This window comes from Saccopteryx bilineata, chromosome 1, assembly GCF_036850765.1.
Source record: "Saccopteryx bilineata isolate mSacBil1 chromosome 1, mSacBil1_pri_phased_curated, whole genome shotgun sequence".
In the NCBI taxonomy this organism is placed as follows: Eukaryota; Metazoa; Chordata; class Mammalia; order Chiroptera; family Emballonuridae; genus Saccopteryx; species Saccopteryx bilineata.
The window spans coordinates 366,002,230-366,017,948 of record NC_089490.1 but is presented as its reverse complement, the minus strand read 5'-3'; positions in this window follow the sequence as shown (position 1 = coordinate 366,017,948).

The following is a 15,719-nucleotide window of genomic DNA, read 5'->3' as shown; positions in this document are numbered from 1 at the left end:
CAGCCACCCTGGTGTTGGCTTCCTGCAAGCGGGGTAATTTGGAAGCATGTCCATCCTTGCTTCCTTACACCAAAGACTCGAGGAAATTTGTCCCAAAATGTGATGAACAGTTACAAAGGGATGTTAACAAACTAAGAGAATTCTTACAACTCGTCAAGAGTAAAAAAAAAAAAAAACAAAAAAAAACAAATTAGAATTAGATACTCTTTTCACCTATCAAATTAGAAAAGACTTTTAAAAAAATGATACTATCTAATGCTGGCAGATGTGACATAAAACAGGCACTCCTGCCCCTTACTTGTAACAGTGCGCATTGGTTGTACTTCTCTAGAAAACAGTTTGGCCACATTTAGTGGATTTGTGTTATTACCAGTAGTTACATCTTTACAGTCACCATGAACGCTGACTCAGCGAACACTGAACCACGGTTCCTTGGGGAAATACAGGGTTAGGTCACTGCAAGCCTCTGGTCACAACATTTTTGTCAATCAGTCAATACAGAACTTGTTTTATGTGGGTTTCTGTGTAAAGACACCTTACTTAATCTGCTGTATGTTGTTGATTCTTTAACACTGAACTCACTCACAGTCAACAGCACAATAACTCAGACCTGAATGATGCTCTTCAAATACACATATTTTCTCTGGAAGGAACACCACAGCCTTCTTGTGCTTAGAAACACTAGACAGCACTTTCAGTACAATGCTTGGGAGACACTTTAAACAGCAAAATCACACACACACACACACATACAAATGCAAAGAGAAACAAAATGGCCCTAAGGAGACCTCAAAAAGAACGCTATGCACAGTCTGAGACAAGGCAGCTGCCTTGTTCCGCCTCAGCTGGGATCGTGCACGATAGGCAACTCAGTCTCCCACTCTGCACATGTCCGTGAGTGGCCGTGAAAGCCCAGCAAATACTGGTTTGAAGGTCACAAATACATTTTAGCAAGTAGGTGAATCTCAAAATACAGAATCCACAAAAATTGAGGGTCAACTATATTAATTAAGAGCCTAAAATGCACACACACTTTGTAAGGGACAGGTGACACAAATCTAGACTTGACTTCGCCGTTTAATATGGTCTTATTTCAGGGGAAGAAGAGCTGTCGGAGCCCCAGGGTGGGGGCTTGACTGGTAAGAACCCCTGTGTGTTTCAGGCTGAGAACAGTAGCAAGGAGAGGTAAAGGCTCCTCCACTTGGATTTGGGGATGGGGAGCATCACAAAGCCAGATACAGGCTCCTCCAAAACAGACTCTGTCCATAGGGAGAAAGTTCCCACTTCGGACAAAGCCCTTCTCAAGTTGTGCTGAACCCATGGTTCTGGGGATGGCCAGCAAATCAAAGCCCCTTTTCCCACTCTGACTTCTCTCCTGCCCCCTCCCCAGCTTGTTTCTGTCACATCGTTATCTAAAATTCAGTTTCACTGGATGTTCTGAGGTTTTTGTCCTCTCAATCTGGTACCACTACACATTTTAAAGACAAGGAAACGGAGGCTCAGTGACTTCAGGGACTTGCCCCAAGGGCACACCAGGGGGAGAGCCAGAACTAGCCCCACCGATGTCCAACACGTAGCTAACCTCTGTGCTCTCTCAAAGACCCTGTGCTCCTGTGCCCACAGCCACGCCTACATGGCTGTCTAAAGCCATGTACTCTGAAGATTATCTTGCAGTTGAAATGCCCCCTGGGCCTCCAGCAAGGAAGCAGTTCCACATCTATATTTAATCATTTTTAGTAATTTTTTTAATTATAAAAATATATACCCTGCAATATCTTCATCATGGAACACCATACATGAGTGAAAAAGAACAGACTTCTGCTACACATAACAGATTGGTCAGTCTATATGTATTTATACATGTCAACTTAAATAATATTGAACGAGTCTAGATACAAGAGAATATCCTATGTGATCCCATATACATGAAGTTCAAAACTAGGCAAAAGTAATCTATGGTGATGGAATGGTGGCTCCTAGGGGGCTGTGTGGGGAGGATGGGGGGCTTACTTGGAAGGGACACAAGGGAACTTTTTGGGGGGTTTGGTAAGGTATATCTTAATCTGGATTATGCATGTGTATAAATATAGAAATCCAAGCTGTTCGCTCAAGATTTGAATACGTTTCCATTTCTAAGTTGTACTTCAGTGAAAAACTAAAAACAAGCAATATAATTAATACATGCTCATTGTAAAAGAAAAAAATGAATAAAGTACAGACAAGTATAAAAAGAAATCTGCATTCCCACCACTGGGAGATATCATAGCTAACACCTTACAGAGTTATCTTCCAGATCTTTTCCAAACAGTATTAGCTTTTTACATGCATTTCCTAAGACAGGAATCCAGGACCTAGCACCAGTCGCTGGAGTTGCTAATTTATTTAGGAGTCTGAATTTCCCAGGCATGTCTTTCACTTACGCAGAAAGCCCTGATACAACTAGATTTAATTTGACCACTTTTAGAAGAACACGGTACAATTAAAGGCAAATAAATGGAATTAAAATCAAATTGAATACTGCCTTTCAATGATATGATTAGAATTTGATTTTAAGTACAGTAATGAATATAAAATTAAAACTTGGCGTGGAAGGATAAAAAGGGATCTTGAGCCGCCTGGCGCCCAAAGCGCCACCTACTGGTCATTGTCTGGAATGATATCCCACCACCCCATCTAAGAGCATGGGCTTCCTACAGAAGGCGCAAACACGTAATGTATAATACCTCCTTTTATTGTATGAGTTTATCTCTCTCTAAAAAAAGCTTCCCAGACATTTTTGCTTCCCTCTGCATTATATATATCCTAGCATATAGGTAGATTAATAAAAAGTCATTAAATGAATGAATGAATGAAAGAATGAGTGGATAAATGGACAAAAGGATAGGGCATTCTTATATGTCATTGCAAAATGAGGGACAAATCTCTGCCCTACCCATCTCTTTTTGGTTGTCTTGTTTTTAATAAAAATTATGATTTGATACATACACATAGTGAATGATTACTGGTCAAGCTAATTAATATATCATCTTCTCACAGAGTTGCCTTTCTGTGGTGAGAACACCTGAATTCTACTCTCCTTAGCATATTCCCAGCACTCAATACAGTGTTATTAAGAAATAGGCATCATGCCTGACCAGCAGTGGCACAGTGGATAGAGTGTCTGCCTGGGATGCTGAGGACCCAGGTTCAAAACCCCAAGGTTGCTGGCTTGAGCGTGGGATCATACACATGACCCGATGGTTGCTGGTTTGAGCCAACAAATGGAAACGTATTCAAATCTTGAGCCCAAAGGTCACTGGCTTGAAAGCCCAAGCTTTCTGGCTTGAGCAAGGGATCACTCACTCTGCTGGAGCCCCTCAGTTAAGGCACATATGAGAAAGCAATCAATGAACAACTAAGATGCCTCAATGAAGAATTGATGCATCTCATCTCTCTCCCTTCCAGTCTGTCTGTCCCTTTCTCTCTCTGTCTCTCTCTCTCTCACACACACACCCACACACACACTAAAAAAATAAAATAAAAAATATTCATCCCACATAATTGCAACATTGTACCCTTTGACCAACATCTCCCTGCTTCCCCTACCTCCCTGACCCTGGCAATCACCGTTCTACACTCTACTTCTGTGGATTCAACATTTTTAGATTCCACATATAAGTGAGGTCACACAGTTTTTTCCTTTATTCACTGGCTTTTTTGTTGTTGTTTGAGAATTGGATAAGATAATCACTGGGAAAGGCCACATGCATGTGAAGGGTTATTATGACAACTCAATGCCAGGGAGTAGAGTCCTCAAATGGTAGCCAGGTTGAGCAGTGAGGCTGTAGAGACCGGTGCTGTGTTAAGAACAGGAAACTCAAATAAATGTAAAATGTCTTGAGCCAGACATTTCCTAGGCACCTGACAGATGTTAGCTCTTTTCCCCTTCCTCATTCTCCTTTATAGCCCAGCTCACAATTCCTTTCCACAGGATCTGAGCATGGAGATTTGTCCTTTCCTAGGCTCACTCAGAGATGAAGTGATGTTCAATGTTTTTCTGTTGTCAGTTTTGAAACAGACCAGGATATCCTTGTGCTTATTATGGGTGGGAGCTGGCCTGTCAAAGGCTTCCTGAGTTAGGAAAAGTGATTTCCAAGCCATCACTGTCAGGCTGCCTGATGGTGAGGTGCCCATCTGAGCGTGTCCACTGTTGACAGCACTTAACAAGAGTCATGTTGGCCTTGCTTTTAGGTGATGCACAGTGGGGGCTCTGATCCACATAAAGGCAACATGAGGCAGCAGCAATAATATGAACAAGGGATGAGAAGGCTGGGCTCTGCCACTCGCCAGCAAGGTGATCTTAAGCAAGTCGGCTTGTCCTTTTCAGTATATAAACCATCTTACTAGGGCAGTGTAACAAGAGAATGCCTGGTAAAACACTGTAAGCTAAGTCACTGGGCCCAAGTTAAGGTATAGCTGTTCAGAGAACCCCAAATGAACATCATGCTCCAGTTGTGACCTGAGCGAGCTCAGAATCTACAGGGAGTGTCACCTGCATTGATCTGGACCTGGCTTCTGCTTATGGATTCCAACTGGCTTTAGCAGCTGCATCCCAATCTTACTTCACATTGAGTTTATAACCCACTGACACCTAACCCCTTCTGTTTGTTCTAAAATATGGGACTGTACACCTTCAAATATCACCCACTCTTTGGAAAATCAGTTTTTTGAAACTAAATGTAGACTGTGTGTTACATTTACACTAGGTAAATTTCATCTTATTGCTCTGGTCCATCTATATAGGCAATTAAAATATATTAATATGACATGAACCATTCTATTTGTTCTCTCCCTACTGACTTGATGACAGTTGCACATTCAACTGTGTACAGCCCATCCATTAATTCATTCTTCTATTAGATTTATTGAGCACCTACTATTACATAGACACTGTGTCAGGAGACACAGAGGGCATATCTGACAGAGGGTGTTCAGCGCCATTTCAGAGGTCTGCCGTGGCTCTCTGGGCTCGGAGAGCAGGCATCCCTAACACTGTTAACAGTTCTGGACATGTTGCAAAGGCCAGTGGACACTCTTCTCTTCTTACTGAGTACTCTACTGGACTATATTTTCCAGCCCTGATGATTCTTAGTGCTTTCAAGTTAGTGATCAGTTCTTTCCTTCTGGGAAGGTGAAGAGATAAAAAGTCCACTGTGACATGTCTCGCACAATTTCCTGTTTTCCAAGCAAAGGAACCGCAGGTGACAGCAGCTGGCCTGTTCTCATCTGTCTAACCTCATCACCCCACCCTCGTCCCGTTGCCAGTGCACACATTCATTCTGCAAATATCAGTGGAGTGCCTACTGTGGGCCAGTACTGTGATGGGTTCCACTGCCTTCCCTTAAATCCTCTCTGAGTTCAAAGTCTCCACAATGGGGAGCAGGTACCTTCTTCATGTGGGTGGATTGCCTTCCCTAGCTTGTTCGTGCTAGCCAAGATCAAGGTCTGAGCCTCTGCATCACTACACCCCTGGTTTAATACTCTCAGACACCATGTCAGGTCCGAGGAGGGAGAGAGTGCGAGGAGTAAAACACACCTTGTCCTCTCGGGCTCTTTATTAGCAGAGCACTGTAGTGGGGAAAACCTGGACTGCGAGTGAAGACACAGACTCAAGTCCCAGATGTGCAACAACCATTCTTGTGATATTAGATAAAGCCCTCCAGGTTTCATTGCAAAAGGAATTAAGTAGAGCAGGTCTTTGGGTTCCCATTCAGCTCTTTATAGTCTGATTCTTTCTATGCTAATCCCTAATTCCTCCATGAGCCTTCCACTCTCATGAAACCTAGTTTTATAGAGGAATAAAGAATTTTTCAAAAAGAGGCAGAAGGAAGGGAAGTTTCACCAGTCTTCCTTATACTGACGCCTCTGCCAGCAACAAGCAGCCCGAAGCTGGTAAACAGTTGCTAAGGGTTACAACTTGAGAACACCCTAAGAGTCTTCTTTGCCCGTAACCTGATTTCTTTCAGACCCAGCCAAATCTTGAGTCCAGACTCAGTTCCGTACTAATCATCAAGACCAGCTTGAATCATTCATGGAATTTCTACACTGGAATGGTTTGGGAGATATTCTATGCAGGTGTACGCATCCTTTCACATTTTCAGAAACTCAATAAAGAGCCATTTGGATCATCAGTGAGTCCCTTCGCTCTCCTAGGCCTTTGTTTCTTGACCTATAATCAAGGAAGGCAGTTCCTCCAGCTCTAGAATGTCTATGGTTCTGTGATTGCAGGCGCCTCACCTGGTAATTCATATGTAGTTCACAACCAGGAGCAAACCATATAGACCAGAAAAAGAAGAAGAAAAAGGATGCCATGTGATGATTACATGCAGAATTATGCCATTAGCAAAGGACATTGATCACACAACATGTGAGTCTAATTGCTACACATGCAAATGTTTGCTAAATTACATAAATATGGGTTTGCAGTCACTCTGATGCAGATTGAGCTGTAAAGTTAAGGGAAATATAAATCAATTATAAGATGGGGGTAATAAACATAGGGTTTGTGCACTAGGCCAATTAAGATTAAAAACTGAGTAATCGCCTCCTGCCTAACGTGGAATATTAAAGGCATCCCATGCCCATAGTCTGACTACTGTGTAATGACGTTACCACGTTTGGGCCCTGGCCAGTTGGATCAGAGGAAAGAGCATCAGGCTGGTGTATGGACGTCCCCGGTTTAATCCCTGGTCAGGACCACATGAAAAGCGACCAGCTTCTCTTCCCCTCCCTCTCTCCCTTCTCTCTCTCTTCCCCTCTTACAGCCAGTGGCTCAGTTGGTCCGACCAGCAGCCTCAGATACTGAGGATAGCTTGGTTGATTCAAGCATTGGCTCCAGACGGGGGCTGCCAGATGGATCCCAGTCAGGGCATATGTGGGAATCTGTCTCTATCTCCCCTCTTCTCACTTTAAAAAGAAGAAGCGGTTCCTATATGTCATAGGACATGAAATGCTGCTTTATTTTACATACCACATATTGCCTCCAGGCAATATTGGCTTGCCAATGTGCCCAGTGAACGTTGCCAAAGCGGGCAAAGCCTTGTGTTCTGGCTTAGAGAAGAAATACCGGGTCCTAACTGTTTTCAGGCTCTCCTGAACCTGCCACAGATGATAAATCTATAAGCCCATGAAGTAGCTCTTATGTGAGGCCACCCATTAGCCCTCCACAGAAAGGTAAAAAGAGTCTTATAGAGGCAGCCAGTGAAAACTTAGGTTCTAGAGGCAGGCTGCTTGGATTTGAATCCTGGGTCCACCGCTAATTCTTTGACAAGTTAGTTCTGTTCACTGTGCCCTGCCTCATCTCTGTCATGGGGACAAAAATATCACCTATCTCTTGGAGAGGTTGCAAGGATTAAAGAGATTATTACAAGAGTGCAAAGAACATTGTCTGGCACAGAGTAAACAATAGGACTTATTTATTGTATCTGATTTTCCCTGTTTATTAGTTCACTCATCAATCAAGAAGCATCCTCTATGTGCTCGGTAGTATGCTAATGAGAATGATCATAGTGGGGGGACACAGACACGCACTCAGGCCCCATCCTCATATCAGGAATAGGGGAGAAATACTAGCACAAATACCTGCAGTGAAGTAACATGTGCAGTGCACTGTGCAAGTGTCACAAAATGCTCACGGGGATATCCTTCCTGCAAAGCAAGGAGAGAAATCCAAGGTAACATCAGGTGACTGCGGGCAGGGATGGCTATGCCTGCAAAGCAGCTCCGAGGCCAATCATGGCCAGTGTAGGGAAGGGCAGGGAGTGGCGGGGTCTTGGTGTCAAGCCCTGAGTATTCACTTCATTGCGTGAGCAGAGTCCATTTTAAATTAAGCATTTTAGGCCAAAGCGGTGTTAAAGGAAGATAAATCTGACAGGGCAAGCAGAAAAGATGAAAGCAAAGACCATTGACAGTGTGAGCAAGGAGGCTACTGCAATGGTCTAAGTGTACTGTAACAAGGGTAGGAATGAAAAGAAATACAAGGGACATGGAAGGACAAACTGACAGGGCTCGGTGACCAAGAGGATGTGCAGAGGCTTGCTAGTCAACCAAAGATCCTGATTCCTCGTCACCCAGCGCATTATCTAAACCAAGCCCTACCAGCAGGCAGCACAGAGCAGGAGTTCTGAACGTGAGCCTGAGCGTCAGACAGCGAGGGGTCCCTGCTGTGCTATCTGCTGGCTGCGGTACCCTCAGCCAGTTTTAACCTCCCAGGGCTTTCCTCATTTCCAAACCTGGAACGAAAACAACATACCTCCCAGGCATGTGGTGAACATCACATCAGAGAACAGTGATGATAAAAAGCGCCTGAAAATACCTGCCCCATAGGGAGCTCTCAGTAAATGCTGAGAAAAAGGAACACCAATGCCCCAAACAGAGAATACTAAACAAACAAGCTGCGCTCGCGTTCTCCTGAACAGGCTTTACTCGTGTTTTGATGAGTCAGAAGCTCCTTCCAGGTTCTGCAGAACCACCGGCATCGCCCACACACAGCCACTAGGCTCAAGTCGCACAGAAGCACTTCTTGGCACATGCTTTGGATCAACTAAAGACAAATCGGCCCACTGTATTGATTTCAACCAGAGGAGAGAGTCATGAGGAACGATCCCAGGTCTTACTGGACCATGAATTGGGGTACATTTCTCTTGCATTTTCATCAAGGACCCCATCATTTTACTTCTCACCTCTCGGGCAATGCCAGCTTTCCACAAGCCTTTCCTGACTTCCTGTGACAAAGGTGGTGGAAATGATCACAAGGTCTTCTCACCAGCCAGCTGCTACAGGTGGACTTCAAAGGCCTATTGACACAGCTGCACAGGCCTGTCTGAAACGCTTGAGCCCATGTTGAGAGCAGCAGAACCAGAGGCAGGAAGACCAATAAACCATCCCAGGCAGGTTTCAGAGCACTGTTATTTAGATGACAAAAATGCAGCCTGCAAAAGCAAATCAAATGGGCCACTGGCGTTTGGAAATTATAGACCTGAATCTTGGTCTAATCCATTTGCCACCACTGCAGAGTTCTGCTCACAGCTCATGTTTTATTGCAGAAAAAGTTACCCTACGGCTAAATGGCTGTTAATTTTCAAAAATACCTGCACCCTCTGAGACAGACCTTTATGGGTCCATAAAGACAAAAAGACAGTATGCTAGGAAGCAGGGGATTGACCCCTGTCTGTCAGACTTCGAAGCCTATGTTTTATTCCAGTCTCCAAGGGAAGCTCAGCATACGCATAAAATGATACAATGTCGGGAGAGTCAAGTAATCAAGTCTGCTCCTCATGTCACAGGGGAGACAACCGCAGCTCAGAGGAGTGGAATGACTCGTCTAAGATCACGTAGCACATGACAATTTCTACTGTGGCAATCAATAAGCTGCAGAGATTTGATAATATTAATAAGACTATTTCTTTATCATCAAATAACAATTAATGCTTTCAAACTGCTTTTATTTTTGCATACATTGCCTCAGTTGGTCCACACCATCAATGAACTCTTTATGTCACAGACATTAGCAGCCCCTTTCACAGAACACAAAACTGTGGCTCAAAGAGGTAAGTAGCTTCCCCTAGGTCACAGAGCTAACAGGTGCCACAGCCAGGGCGAAAGCCAGAGTCCTTGGATTCTAAGCCAGTTGGCAAGAATTAACTGACTTCAATTCTATGCCCAGGGCTGTGCTTAGAGCAATTAAGATGTTTGTGTGCTGGGAGCAGAGAGAGAAGAACAAAGAGCAGGAGAGGCAATATGTATTAACAGAGCAAATGAACTAGATGGAAAACCTTAAGTTATGATGCACTTACTAAGTCTACTAAGAAATAAGAGTAGTTTTCCTCTTCAATACGTATTTCTCAAGCAATTCTATAAATTAGTCCTATTAGGCCCTGGCCGGTTGGCTCAGTGGTAGAGCGTCGGCCTGGCATGTGAATGTCCCGGGTTCGATTCCTGGCCAGGGCACACAGGAGAAGCATCTATCTGCTTCTCCACCCTTCCCCCTCTCCTTTCTCTCTATCTCTCTCTTCCCCTCCCACAGCCAAGGTTCCATTGGAGCAAAGTTGGCCCGGGCGCTAAGGATGGCTCCAGTTGTGAGCAAGGCCCCAAATGGGCAGAGCATCGCCCCCTAGTGGGCATGCCGGGTGGATCCTGGTCAGGCACATGCGGGAGTCTGTCTCTCTGCCATCCCACTTCTCACTTCAGAAAAAAAATTAAGTCCTATTAAAAAAATAAAATATTTCATACTAGACTTCTTCCCCTCCCCCAACTGAGCACAGGGCACAGTCACACCTGCAGCTGGGGTGGTGGGAGGTAGGAGAAAGGGGGAAGGATGAAGACTCAGTTGGTCAGGAAAAACAATTTCCTGGCAATCTAGCTACTGGGAATTTCTTTCTCCCGAGTGATTAAAACCAGAAAAAATAAAAAGGAAATAATGATTTGTCTGGATTATAATAATATATAATTATAACTATTACTGCATATTTATCATAATGTGCTGCTGACATTATGCTAGGCACTTTACATCCATTTATCTCATCTAATCCTCACAACACACTTCAGGGTGGGTTTTCTGATCCCTATTTTAGAGGAGGAAAAAGCTAAGCTCAGAGAGGTTAAGTAATTTGATTAAGGTCACACAGCTGCAATGATGAGGTGAACTTTGACCCAAAGTCTATTTCACTCCAAAATCCTAAATTTTACCACATATTATCCTCTATCAAGGAAGGTAATTGACTAGAAGGTGTCTATTTCTAGACCCCAAGTTTCTCTAAGAAGTTACCACCTGTGATTTGACACAGACGTGACATTATTCTCACAATGACGCCAAGATAACAAGCACCTAACAATTTTGATTATCAAATATCTTTCCATTTTTAATAAAATAGTGATGTCATTTCCTATTATTCCAAGTAACATGAAGACAATGAGAGATTTTTACTTTAAAGGTTAAATTTGTAATAAACCTTAGCACTATTTAAAAACACATGTAAGCCCTGGCCATGTTGCTCAGTTGGTTAGAGCATTGTCCTGGCACTCCAAGGTTGCAGGTTCAACCCCTGGTCAAGGCACATGAAAGGATCAACCAATGAATGCATAAAGAAGTAGAACAACAAATCAATGTTCCTCTCTCTCTCTCGTTCTCTCTCTCCATTCCTATCTCTAAAATCAATAAATATATTTTTTAAAAATCTTAAAATAATAAAAATAAATGAAAAGCACATTTAGAACTATCCGTTTTGTGGGTAAATTCAAATGCAATTGCTCCAACCAATTTCCATACTGAAAAACACTGTGAGCAATAAAGCTGAGAGCTATGTGCTTCTTTTGGAAGATCTTAATTATTTTGTCAATAAAATTATGTATGTCCTATTCAGTTTCTGCACTATATGGTAAAGTAGTACAGTGAACAAACTCTACCATAATATATCTGGGTATCATGAGATGTATTAGATCCTGAAAACCATTCCTTGAAGGGGAATTCCCAAGTGCCAAGGAGTTAGAAGAAACGTGTTTGAGGAAGAAGTGGGCTGCTAGAGGGCTTGGTGACTGTAACCCTGTAGGGATAACCCAACCCCCCGTGACTTGGCCGGTCAGGAGCCTGTTCTGTCTTCCTGGCTCCTGACTCCAGATGACCTGACTGAGGATTAACCCACTTAAGATGACTTCAGTGATTATTCCAGCAGACACCGGCTGCTTCCAGTGACTCTGAAGCAGCAATTTGAAAGATTCAGAAAAGTAGACAACTTGTCCAAATGAAGTCCATGTCCCTGGATAAGAAATAGAGAAAGAAGTTGGTTAAGTGAAAGGTTGGCTTTGTCAATGTGATTCGAGGGCAGCCACCATGTCCTGTAGCTGGTGCCCAGCACAGTCCTTAGACACAGAGCAAGTGACCCGTAAAAAAAAAGAACAAAAGTTAGATTTCTAAGCAAGAAAGATACTTACAGAAAAACTAAAAAAAGAAAAAGAAAATAAATGTACTATAGCGGTAGGAGATAGAACACATAAAAAAAATCTCTTTGCGGCCCTGGCCAGTTGGCTCAGTGGTAGAACGTCGGCCTGGCGTGCGGGGGACCCGGATCGATTCCCAGCCAGGGCACACAGGAGAAGCGCCCATTTGCTTCTCCACCCCCCCCTCCTTCCTCTCTGTCTCTCTCTTCCCCTCCCACAGCCAAGGCTCCATTGGAGCAAAGATGGCCCGGGCGCTGGGGATGGCTCCTTGGCCTCTGCTCCAGGCGCTAGAGTGGCTCTGGTCACGGCAGAGCGACGCCCTGGAGGGGCAGAGCATCACCCCCTGGTGGGCAGAGCATAGCCCCTGGTGGGCGTGCTGGGTGGAGCCCGGTCGGGCACATGCGGGAGTCTGTCTGACTGTCTCTCCCAGTTTCCAGCTTCAGAAAAATACAAAAAAAAAAAAAAAAAAATCTCTTTGCTAAATTGAGGTAAAGAAGTCTCACGTTTACAGGGAAAAAAATAAGATGATGATAACAGTAATAACAATAGCAGTTAACACTTTGTACTAGACACTGTTCCACTGCTTGACTGAAATTCCAAAAGGACAAGGACTTTGTTTCTTTGACTCACATGTATAAATCAAGCATCCAATCCAGTGCTTGGGGGCATAGGAGGCATTCAGGGTACTATGCTATAGTCAATGACAGATAAAAGTCATGAGTAAAGAGGGTTGGGAATAGTCCTTAGCTAAAGTAAAACATTTTTAAAGGGATGGTTATTATGAGATCATTTTTCCTGACATTATTGAGCACCAAGTACAGGCCAGGCATTGAACTTAGCCATGTATATAGATAAAGAGGTTAAAAGACAAGGTATCTTGTCTTTTATGGCACCCAAGACTAGGACCCTATTCATTCAAGGAACATTATCAAGCCCCTGGTCTGGGCCAGGCACCCAGTTGGGCACGGGGGCTGGGGTGGGGGAGAGAGAAAAAAGGAAGTTCCTCTTCCGGCCCTCTAGGAGCTCACAGTGGTGCAGGAGGGGTGTCTGTGACAGAGCTGCATATCCAGGGCTACAGCACAGGACCTGAGGACTCTGCCCGAAGGGGCACGGCCGCAGTTACACTTCACTCCCAGACGTCACCCAAAGGATAGCAATCACTGAGAAGGGGGTTTATGGGATTCCAGCATTGACTGAGACTTTTTCATGTAATAAATTCCTGCCCCCTACTCCTTGTATGTATACTTTTTTCAATGTTCAGGAACCTGGAGAAATGGGTTCCTCCAATCCACTCATAAGTGCCTAGCCTACATAATCCGAAGCTCTATGACAATTTTAAGACCACATGATGCAGTAAGACAATGAGGACAGAACTCAGACTCGTTCTATAAAAGGGTCTTCAGTATTTTATGTTCTATAATCTCCAAACCATTTTCAAAATTTAGATACAGTAATTACTCAATAAATGGCAGCAACTGTTACGGCTGCTGTTGAATTCAGTGCTGCAAATTCCCATCCAGGGCTCATCAGTTGAGTGGAGCTCTCCCCAGGAAGTCACAGGAGAGTTGGAGAGGACTCCACTCACCCGCTCCGCTGCAGCCATCGGCAGGCTCTGACCAAGCCTAGCCCCACAGTCAGCGCGAGCCAGCGCCCGGGCACTCCGATCTCCTGCATCTCTTGTCATATTCACCCTCTTAAACTCTGCCAGATTGGACCCAACACAATTCGTTTTTGAGCAGAGGAACCAACTAGGTAAAAGGAGGCTGAGCTACAGTTGTAAGCAGCTGTAATCTAACCCCATACATGGGGATTTGTGCAATTTAAAGCTTTAGACAGCTGTTTTGTGGTGACTGTGCCTAAGTGTGCTACAGAAACAGCACAGTCTTGCATCGCCCCACCGGTTCAGGAAATAGTGACAGAGCACATTGGGTGGAAAGTGGTGGCAAGAGAGCAAGAAGTCAAGGTCTAGGAGCCCACTAGCTTAGATCAACTCCTTCCTTAGCCCTTACTCTCCCTCAGTGGGAGAATGGCCTGATTTTTTCACACAGCATGTGTGAAGCTCTGGTGATAATGACAAGGGACATGATTTCAAAATCCTGGAAGTTATCTTTGAATCTAGACACCTTGGATGACGCCCATCTTCCCCTTTACCTCTGATATCTTTTTTCATTGTTTAGTGCTAAGCATGTTACATAATATTGCAGCCCTCCAAGTTGTACAAATCATAAGGGTGGCAGCACAGAGTTGAAAAACTGGTCTAACTTCAGTGACACATACATTACACAACATGATGAAAAGACCAGGAAAAAATGCATAAATTTTCCCTTGGATTATATAACTAATAACTGATTTGATGAGAAAACAAGAAAAAAGATATTCAACCTGTCCTTCATTTTTCTTGGCTTCGCAGTAAACATAACAAAAGTTTTCAATAGATTGGCACAGTGAAGAATATGGCTTTCAGTAAAAAAGTGCTTAAGAATAAACTCTTTAGCTTCAAATCCCAGTGCTGCCACTTACCTTGAGGTTTTTTGTTGGTGTTGTTGCTTTTAGTTACTCAAAAATTTTTGTTATTTTAAAATGCTCTGCTTCTCTTTCTGGATCATAACTCATGGTTAACACCTGTGCTGGGTATTAAATGAGATGCCATCTGTGTAGTCAGAGATGACTGCTCCTTGCATTATATGCCCTACAAGATTTTGGCACTCAGACACCTGGGACATGAATGGCCCTGTAGACCACAGATGTGAGTACATTAGTCACCGCCTCTGAACAGATGGCTGCTTTTGAAGAGTCCCTTTAAAGAGGACTCCTGGGATGTAAAAACTTGAGGTAGGTGAGGCTAAGCTGAACAGGGGCACTCCTATAGGTGCTGGGAGGGAGGAGAGCGAACAACGATTTGTGAAACATAGTAGCTAAAGCAGAAGCACCAACTGCACCCATCTTTTGTTAATGCATTTATAATTGCGCCTTGCTCCAGGAAAGGTGTTCAGGGACTCAGTAAGAATGGCTGCTCAGTGCTGTCGGTGGTGAGGTCCTGCCCTGTGACCCTCGCTTTATTTTAAATCGGAGAGCTATAGGCATCTCACCCAGAGCCAGCCTTCAGGTCCAAACGCTTTCTTGAGCAACACTTGGCCTGAAGCCAGGACGGCCCGCTGGAGAAGAGAGGAAAGGACAGACACACCGTTCAGGGCGGTCACCCTGCGCGCCCTGAGGTAGAGTTCCAGCAGGGGTAAAGCCGCTGTTAGTCACGCAGACCCCTGGCCCTACGGCTGGTTGCTGCAGCACAGCGACCGCAGCCTCACTATCACAGCATCCCAGCCCTTACATCGCATCCGGGAATATAAAAATGTCCCGCGCAGCAAGTCAGCACTGGGTGATTCATTGACACAGAAGCATGAGATGGGACTGCGGGATCGTATCCCTGGGCTTGCTGTGGTTTAAAGACGCGAGATTACAAAAGAGAAGGAAGCGCTCCAACCAAACAGTCGATAAGTGGGCGTCCTGATCTACGTGAGGTTGGGCAATATATGCAGCCCCGCAACTCCAACACAGATCCCCATAAAAGGGGAGAAACGCTTTTAGACAGATAACAGAGAAGCAAACCAAATAGGACGCGAATAATCCAGGCATAGGCAAGGCATCGCTGCCGTCCGAGCTTCGATTTCCCCGTCTGAAAAACGAAGCGGTCGGACTTCAGCGTCTCCCAACCCTATCAATCTAGAACTCTCTAATCATGCTGAAGT